The sequence below is a fragment of the Urocitellus parryii genome, chromosome 2, assembly GCF_045843805.1.
Source record: "Urocitellus parryii isolate mUroPar1 chromosome 2, mUroPar1.hap1, whole genome shotgun sequence".
NCBI lineage: Eukaryota > Metazoa > Chordata > Mammalia > Rodentia > Sciuridae > Urocitellus > Urocitellus parryii.
In genome coordinates this window covers 92,068,180-92,077,140 of record NC_135532.1, presented here as the reverse complement: position 1 = coordinate 92,077,140, position 8,961 = coordinate 92,068,180, and positions in this window count along the sequence as shown.

Here is an 8,961-nt window from a genome sequence, read left to right as displayed (position 1 = left end):
ACTGAGCCACAACCCCAGGCCTAGCCTGAATTTTATAAGTCTAATTTAGAAATTTTAATACATTTTTAGTTGGACACAATACCTTCATTTTATGTATTTATTTATTTTTTATGTGGTACTGAGGATTGAATCCAGCGCCTCACATATGCTAGGTAAGTACTCTACCACTGAGCCACAACCCCAGCCCCTAATTTAGAAATTTATCTTTCCAAACTCACAAAGCATTCATATTTATCAGATAACATTTTACCACTGTGATATCAGAAATATGATTTTTTATCCCTACACATATGGTAGAATAAACCATCAAACATTAAACACTGTTTCAACACAGACCTAACCTAGATAAAATGAAACAGAAGTTCTAAATAAATATTTTAATGTATGTAAAATTTTTCTAATTTTCTAGAAAAACAGATGCATTTTTTCGTGTTTATAAATACTTGTTTTACATGAATGTTAAGTACAGACCATAAGATCAAGGGGCTATAAGCACTGCCATTTAGTTTTGTATTGTGTGCTAGGTACAATGCTAGTGTACATTTATTTAATCCTCCCAATGATTTTTTTTTTTTTTTTTTTTTTTTAGTTCTCGGCAGACACAACATCTTTGTTGGTATGTGGTGCTGAGGATCGAACCTGGGCCGCATGCATGCCAGAGGAGCGCGCTACCGCTTAAGCCACATCCCCAGCCCCCTCCCAATGATTTTTTGAGGCAGGTGTTATCACTATTTTTTTGTGAGCAAAGTTCATATAAGCTAATTAACCAGCTCAAGTCTTCTCCAATAATTAGGGGTAAGAAGTTTCCAAGCTAGGTGAGTTCAGTACAATAAGTCATGATATTTCAAGTACACCAGTCTGTTTCTTAACATTGGCTGTTTGAGGGTACTTTTTAGAACTAAGCATCTCTAATGTTTCCCTGTATTAATAGCAAGGTAATAAATGGAAAGGTTATGTCTTTTGAGGCACCAGACCAAGATTCAAATCCTAACTCTTCTGCCTACAAACTGAGTGAACTTGGGAAAATAAGTTAACTTCTTTGAACCTCAGTTTCCTCATTAGTTAAATGAACATAAGACAATAACTATCTTAAAAGAATGGGGAATGGAGGGTAGAAACTGGTGCCATGGCAAATGCCAGCAATCCCAGCAGCTCTGGGATGCTGAGGCAGGAGGATCCCAAGTTCAAGGCCAGCCTCAGCATTCTAGTAAGGTTTTAAGCAACTTAGTGAGACCCTGTGTCAAAATAAAAATGAAAAGGAATGGGAATGTAGCTCAATGAGTGGTTTAGTGTCCCTGGGTTCAATTCTTGGTACTAAAAAAAAAAAAAAAAAAAAAAAAAAGAATGCGGATAAAGATTCAAGAAGATGAATATGAGGTAGCTCAGTGGCAGTGGTAAAATGCAAGTTTAACATGCATGAAGCCCTAGGTTCAATCCACAGCAGCAGCAACAAAACAACAACAACAAAAGTAATATCTAGTACCTGGTATGGAAACTGGTACTTATTAGCTGCTTCTTAATTACTATCTCAGACTCTGGCTTTACCTTTTTCAAATGAATCTATGGTTTCCTTGGGCTGACCACATTCACCTGCTCTCAGTTCATAGGACTCCATATAACAGATCATAAACTCTCACATTCACTCCAGCAGCAAAAAATGTTCCTGCAGAGTTGAAACTGAGTATTACAGTTAATTTTTTGGTCTCAACCCTCCTGAACAGAGTTTAGATAATTTCTTCTTTGTAAATCAATGCAATATTGCTTTCCCACAAAGCAAATAAGTATGTATTTTTTGTTGTTTGTTTTTTATGGTAATGATGATTGAGCCCAGGGGCACTCTACCTGTAAGCCACATCCCAAGATCCTTTAAACAATTTTTTTTTAACTTTGAGACAGTGTCTTGCTAAACTTCCCCTCAAACTTGTGAATCTCCTGCCTCAGCCTCCCTAATCGCTGAGATTACTGGTATGCGCCATTGCTCCTAGCAAGCAAATAAATTAGTAAAATACCTCAGAGTGAGATGAGAACTGAAAAAAAAAAATTTAAAAACCCAGCTAAGCAAGAAGCAATGTTGTGTAATCCCAGCAGCTCAGAGGCTGAGGCAGGAGGATTAAAAGTTCAAAGTCAGCCTCAGCAATTTAGAGAGGCCCTGAGCAACTTACTGAGACCCTGTCTCAAAAAGCAGGTTGAGGATATGGCTCAGTGGTTAAGTGCCCCTGGGTTTAATCCCTGGTACCAAACACAAACAAACAAAAAACCCAGTTACATTACTAAGATGGGTTCACTGGTGAATTCTTTGAAACTTCTAAGGAAATAATTATACCAATTTTCTCCAATCTCTTCCAGAAGATAGAAATTCTGGGGATCCTTTCTAACTTATTCTATGAGACCAGTATTACCCCATTCTAGACAAAGACATTACAAGAAAACTAGACCACCATCACTCATGAGCATACATGCAAAGTCCTCAACAAAATATAATCAAGCAGAATCCAACAATTTAAAGAGAATTATAAAGCATAACCCAGTGGGATTCATTCCAGAAATTCAAGGCTGTTTCAACATTCAAAAACGAATTGATGTGGGCTAAGGTTGTGGCTCAGTGGTAGAGAATTTACCTCACATGTGTGGGGCACTGGGTTCGATCCTCAGCACCACATAAATAAATAAAATAAAGGTATTGTGTCCATTTACAACTAAAATTTTTTTAAAAAATGATCCACCACATTAACAGACTAAAGAGGAAAAATTTCATGATCAGATCAATAGATGCAGAAAAAGAAAGCATTTAACAAAATCCAACACTGATTAAAAAAAAAAAAAAAAAAACCTCTCAGCAGCTGAGTGTAATCCTAGCAACTGAGGAGACTGAGGCAGGAGGATCAAAAATTTGAAGTCTGCCTGGGCAATTAATTCAGTGATACTCTGTCTAAAAATAAAACAGTCTGGAGATGAAACTCAGTGGTAGAGTACTGGCTTAGCATATGCAAGGCTCTGGATAGAATACCTAGTACCAAAGTGAGGGAGAGCCTCTCAACAAACCAGGAATAAAGGTGAAAGTCCTCAACTTGATGAATAGCTTCAACAAACCTAAACTAACATCATATTTAATGGTGAGAAACTAAAATTTCCTGCCAACATAAGGAACAAGGCAAGGCTTTCCCTTCTTATCACTCCTTTTCAAAAGTTGTACTAGAAGTCCTAGATAATAAAATAAGACCAAAAAGAAAAGAAGTAGAAAGCACCAGAATGGGAAGGAATAAATAGGAAAAAATTGCCTATTTTTAAACCTTTTTCATTTATCCATTTATGAAAACACACATAATGTTTAAATATATTACTTTATGGAATTTAAGAAGTCAAAGTACTTGTTTTTATATTTAGCCGTTGTTGTTTTAGCATTTTACTTTGCAAATTAATCAGATGTCTCCTTTAACAAACACATTAATTACCTATTTTTTAATATTTATTTTTTAGTTTTAAGTGGACATATATTTTTATTTTATTATTATGTGGTGCTGAGGATCAAACCCAGTGCCTCATGCATGCTAGGCGAGCATTCTGTCACTGAGCCATAACCCCAGCTCATGATTGCCTATTTTGAAAATCTAAAAGAATTAACAAAAATATTTCTAGAACTGATAAGTGATTATACTGAGGATACAAAGGATAAGTGATTATACTGAGGATACAAAGGATAATCACTTATCAGGATACAAAGTTAACATACAAAATCAATCACTTTCCTATATACCAATAATTAACAAATAGAATTTGAAATTTAAAAAATAACATTTATATTAGTACTAAAACATCACTTACAACTCTGACAAAACATATGCCAAATATATGAGAAAAACTATAAAACACTGATGATATAGAAACTTATATTATGAATATTGACAAGCTGATTCTAAAGTTTATAGAGAGCCAAAATACCAAAATAAATAAATAAAAGAGGTGTAAAAGCCAGAGAACTAACAATATCTAGTTTTAAGATTCACTATAAATTTATGAGTAATCAAGACAAAAAAATAGACAAAAAGATCAATGGAATAGAGAGCCTAGAAGTAGACCCACCGCTAAATATAGTCAGCTGCTCTTTGAAAGAAAAGCAAAGATAATAAATCAAAAAATAGTCTTTCAACAAATGATGCTAGAACATCATGCAAAAGAAAATAAATTTAGACATAGCTCTTATACCTTTTGCAAAAATTAGCTCAAAACAGATTTTAGACTTAAAATGCAAAACTATAAAATTCCTAGAAGATAACATAAAGGAAAAGCTAAATGACTCTGGGATTGGGACTGGTGGTAACATTTTAGATACAATGCCAAACATGCTATCCATGAAAGAAACAAATGATCAACTGGACTTCCATTAAAATTTAAAACTTCTAGCTGGGCACAGTGATCTCAGTGTCTGGGGAGACTGAGGCAAGAGGATAATTCGAGGCCAGCCTCAGCAACTTAGTGAGATCATCAACAACTTAGTGAGATGCTGTCTCAAAATAAAAAATAAAAAAGTACCTGGAATGTAGCTCAATGGTAAAGTGCCCCTGGATTCAATCCCCAGAACAACAACAAAAAAAATAGAAAACTAAAAATTTCTCTGTGAAAGATATTCAAGAACGTGAGGGCTGTTGTGTAGTTCGGTGTAGAGTGTCTGCATTGTGTGTATAAGGCATGGAGTTCCAGGTTTCACCTCAGCACAAGAAAAGCAAGAAGCAAGGAAGGGGGTGCTGGGAGAGAAAGGAAGGAAATTTGAAATGAGAAGACAAGCTACAGACTAGAAGAAAATCTTTCCAAACTTTTGTTTTTACAGTACTGGAATTGGACCTAGGAGCACTCTACTACTAAACTACAGATATCCCTTGCTGAGGGGATTTATCCCTCCAACATCGACTGTGTGGAGCTTGAGGGCACAGAGAAACCCCTCTAGAGACGGTTTCAGAGAACAGTGTCTGCTTTATTGCACAGCAAGAATAGCTTTTATAGTGGGTATGTACTTTACATATAACAGTCATGATAGGCCAGAGGGTATATATACATATCATCTTAACGGAAGTCCAGACACCAAGAGTCCAAAAACTGCCACATAGCCCAACCCTACACCAACAGCGGAATAACTCCTTGTCAAAGGAGCAAGAAAATTGCTCTTGCCAGTGTTCTGACAGCACTTTGTCCCAAAATATAATGTCCTATGAGCAAGATAAACATTCTTCCATGAGAGTCCAAGGTTAGGCCCTGCAGCAATTCCTACACCTTTTTATTTTATTTTATTTTTGGACAGGGTCTCACTAAATTATGGAGGCTGGCCTTGAACTTGAGATCCTCCTGCCTCAGCCTTCTAAGTTGCTGGAATTACAGCGTGCACTGCCACTGCCCAGAAAAAAGTAATATCTAATGAAGGATTGGTATACAAAATATACAATGAATTCCCTTGTTGGTACCAGGAATCAAACCCAAAGTCTTACACAAATTAGGCAAGTACTCTACAACTGAGCTACATCCCTAGACCTGCAAAAATCTCTTAAACTCAATAATAAACTGGGTGTGGTGGTACATGCCTATAATGCCAGCTACTCAGGAGACCGAGTTCAGAAGATTGCAAGTTTGAGTCCTGCCTAGACAACTTAGGGAGTCCCGGTCTCAAAATTAAAAATAAGGATGTGAGGGCAATATAGCAGAGATTTCTGTCACCCCATTGATCACTAGGATTGACTTGGCTGATCTGGCTGGCTAGGAAGCTGTCTGCTTCCTCTTCACTGCACCATGTGCATCCCTACAGAAACTGCACATTAGGTCAAAGAGGACAATCTTCCCTGTCAGAAGAGGACAATTATTTGGTCAATGGTATTTGAACATCTATGCTCACTTGATAGAAACTCCAAACAAGCTCTAAAATTACAAATAAAAGCTCTGAGGTAGAACACCTTTGGGTTCAGTGGCCAGTAACTCAAAATAAATAAATAAATAAAAGAGGTGCAAGCCAGGCATTGTGATGAGTATCTGTACAGCCAGCTATTCAGGGGGCTAAGGCAGGAGGATCATTTCAGGCCAGCCTGGGCACTATAAATAAGACCCCAACTCAAAAATAAATAAATAAGCAAATAAAATTAAATAGAAGAGGTATATTTATGTAAATACAAGACATAGTTTTTTTTGTTCCCTACAGAAATTCCTCCTTCTAGAATTTAGACTTAGAATTTAAACAATATTACACACATTACTACATCAAGGTCATTATTTAATGTCATTATTCCATACCTAAATAAAACCACTATCATTTTTCATCTCTGTTTCAACTGAGATGAAATTTATATAGCCCATGTCTTAGGGTTTAGAATATACTAGTTTCCACCTTATCCTAGCAGGATATGTTCCAAGATCCCCAGTGGATGCCTGAAACCACAGATAATACAGAATCCTATAATTTAATGCCTTTTCCTTTTCCTTTTTTTTTTTTTTGTACTAGGGATTTAGGGACTAAACTCAGGGGGCTTTACCACTAAGCCACATTCACAGTCCTTTTTGAGACAGAATCTAAGCTGCAGAGACTGGCCTAGAACTTGCAATCCTCCTGCCTCAGTTTCCTGAGTTACTAGGATTAGGATTCCACCTTTTTTAATATTTATTTTTTAGTTGTAGGTGAACATAATATCTTTATTTCATTTTTATGTGGTTCTGAGGTTTGGATCCAGTGCCTCACGTGTGCTAGGTGAGCACTCTAACATTGAACCCCAGCCCCAACCCTCGATCTTTTTTTTTTAAGTTATTTTTTAGTTGTTAGACCGACCCTCCCTCCTTCCCTCCCTCCCTCCCTTCCTTCCTTCCTTCCTTCCTTCCTTCCTTCCTTCCTTCCTTCCTTCCCGGTGCTGAGAATCCAACCCAGTGCTTCACACATGCTCTACCACTGAGCCACAACCCCAGCTCCATTCCACCTTTTTTAAAAAATATGTTTTTAGTTGTAGATGGACAAAATACCTTTATTATATTTTTATGTGGTGCACAGGCTCGAACCCAGTACCTTCCACATGCAAGGCAAGTACTTTACCATTGAGCTACAACCCCAGCCCATCAATTCCACCTTTTTCCATCATAACCACTTACCATCCATTGTAGCCATAACTTTCTCAGTTTGAAGTGTGACAGCAAAATTATCATGAATTTCTTTTTCTTTCTTCACAATTTCATGGATAGAAAATTCATTCTTACTGTGTATCTTAGCAATCTCAGAAATATGTGGGATTTTTTTTCCTTCCTTAAATTGGAAAGACTCACATTTCCACTTTAAGAGAGCACTTTACACTTTTTGTTTGCATTTCTGAATTGAAGCATTGCTACTCTTGCACTTCACAGCCACTGTCACATAAAATAAGGGATAACCAAGAAGGCCACTAAGTGACTAATAGGTGGGTAGCATATACAGTGTGGATACACCAAAGAGATGATTCACATTCTAAACAGAATGAAGTGGGACAGCAAGAGATTGCATCATGCTACTAAGAATGAACGAGTGCCAAGTGGGCTGGTGCATGCTTGTAATCCCAGCAGCTAGGGAGGCTGAGGCAGAAGGATCTTGAGTTCAAAGCCAGCCTCGGCAATTTAGCAGGGCACTGAGTAACTCAGGGAAACCTTGATAAAATATTTAAAAAGGGGCTGGGGATGTAGTTCGGTGGTTAAGCACCCTTGGGTTCAATCCCTGGTACCAAAAAAAATAGAGAGAATGAAGGAGGGCCCAGTCATGAACCTCATTAACTTCATTTTTTCCCCTCTTTGAGTTTGCCTTTGTTTTTTTCCTTCTGAGCTACTTTCTTCTGAATTTACCTTTGATTCCATGAACAACAGACTTGATTCATAAGTATTTGGTTAATTTTTAGTTTTAGGTGGATACAATATCTTTATTTTGTTTATATGTTGTACTGAGGATTGAACCCAGTGCCTCACAAAGGCCAGGTGAGCACTCTACCACTTGAGCCACAACCCCAGCCCCTTGATTGATAAGTATTTATAACAAAAAACTGAAACTAGCCTCAAGCAATGGTGAACCAGAGTATAGACTGCTGGATCAGATTAACTTCCTAAGCAAGAACAATTACCCCCAGCTGAGGCTGTGGCTCAGCATTAGCTACTTGCCTAGCATATATGAGGCACTGGGTTCAATTCTCAGAACCACATATAATAAAATAAATAAAGGTCAAAAAATAAAAAATATTAAAAACAACAACAACAATTACCCCATGAGGGAATGAAGGCTGCCCACTTAAACAGGATGGGAACCAAATTTCCCCCTCAAGTGATGATGACCTTCCAAAACTAGTCCTGAGAAAATGATTAACCTGACCATGGCCTTACCTGAATGATATACTCTGCCAATTATGCTAACCCCCAGCTATGGAAGCCCCAACCCTTGCCTTTGTTTCCCTTTTCTATAAAATTTCAAAGTCTGGGTCACTCCCTTGAAGACAGATTTTTGGTTACTATACACCTATATCTGTTCTTCCCAGTGTGGTCATAGTAATTAAAAGCTCCTATTCTACAGAAGGGAGACCAGTAGAACACAGGTAGAGAACCAGGGGAAGGGAGAAGGGGAAGGAGACAGAAAGTAGGAGGGAATGAAATTGACCAAATTATATTATGTTCATGTACAAATATGTAACAATAAATGCCAATATTATGTATAATTATAATACATCAATAAAAATTTTTAAGGGCTGGGGGTACAGCTCAGTGGTAAAGTACTTGCTTAGCATATTGAAGACCCTCGGTTCAATCCCCAGAACCATGGGAAAAAAAATGTTTAAGTCAGAAAATAACTATTGTTACCAAGGATGTAGATAAGTTGGGAAAAACTAAAAACAAAAAATTTCCTGCCTTTAACCATAGCTAATCTCTTTGATTGGCATATTGGACAGGTAGCCAAGCCTGGTCTGTTGGGACCACTGGGGACAAGGCTTT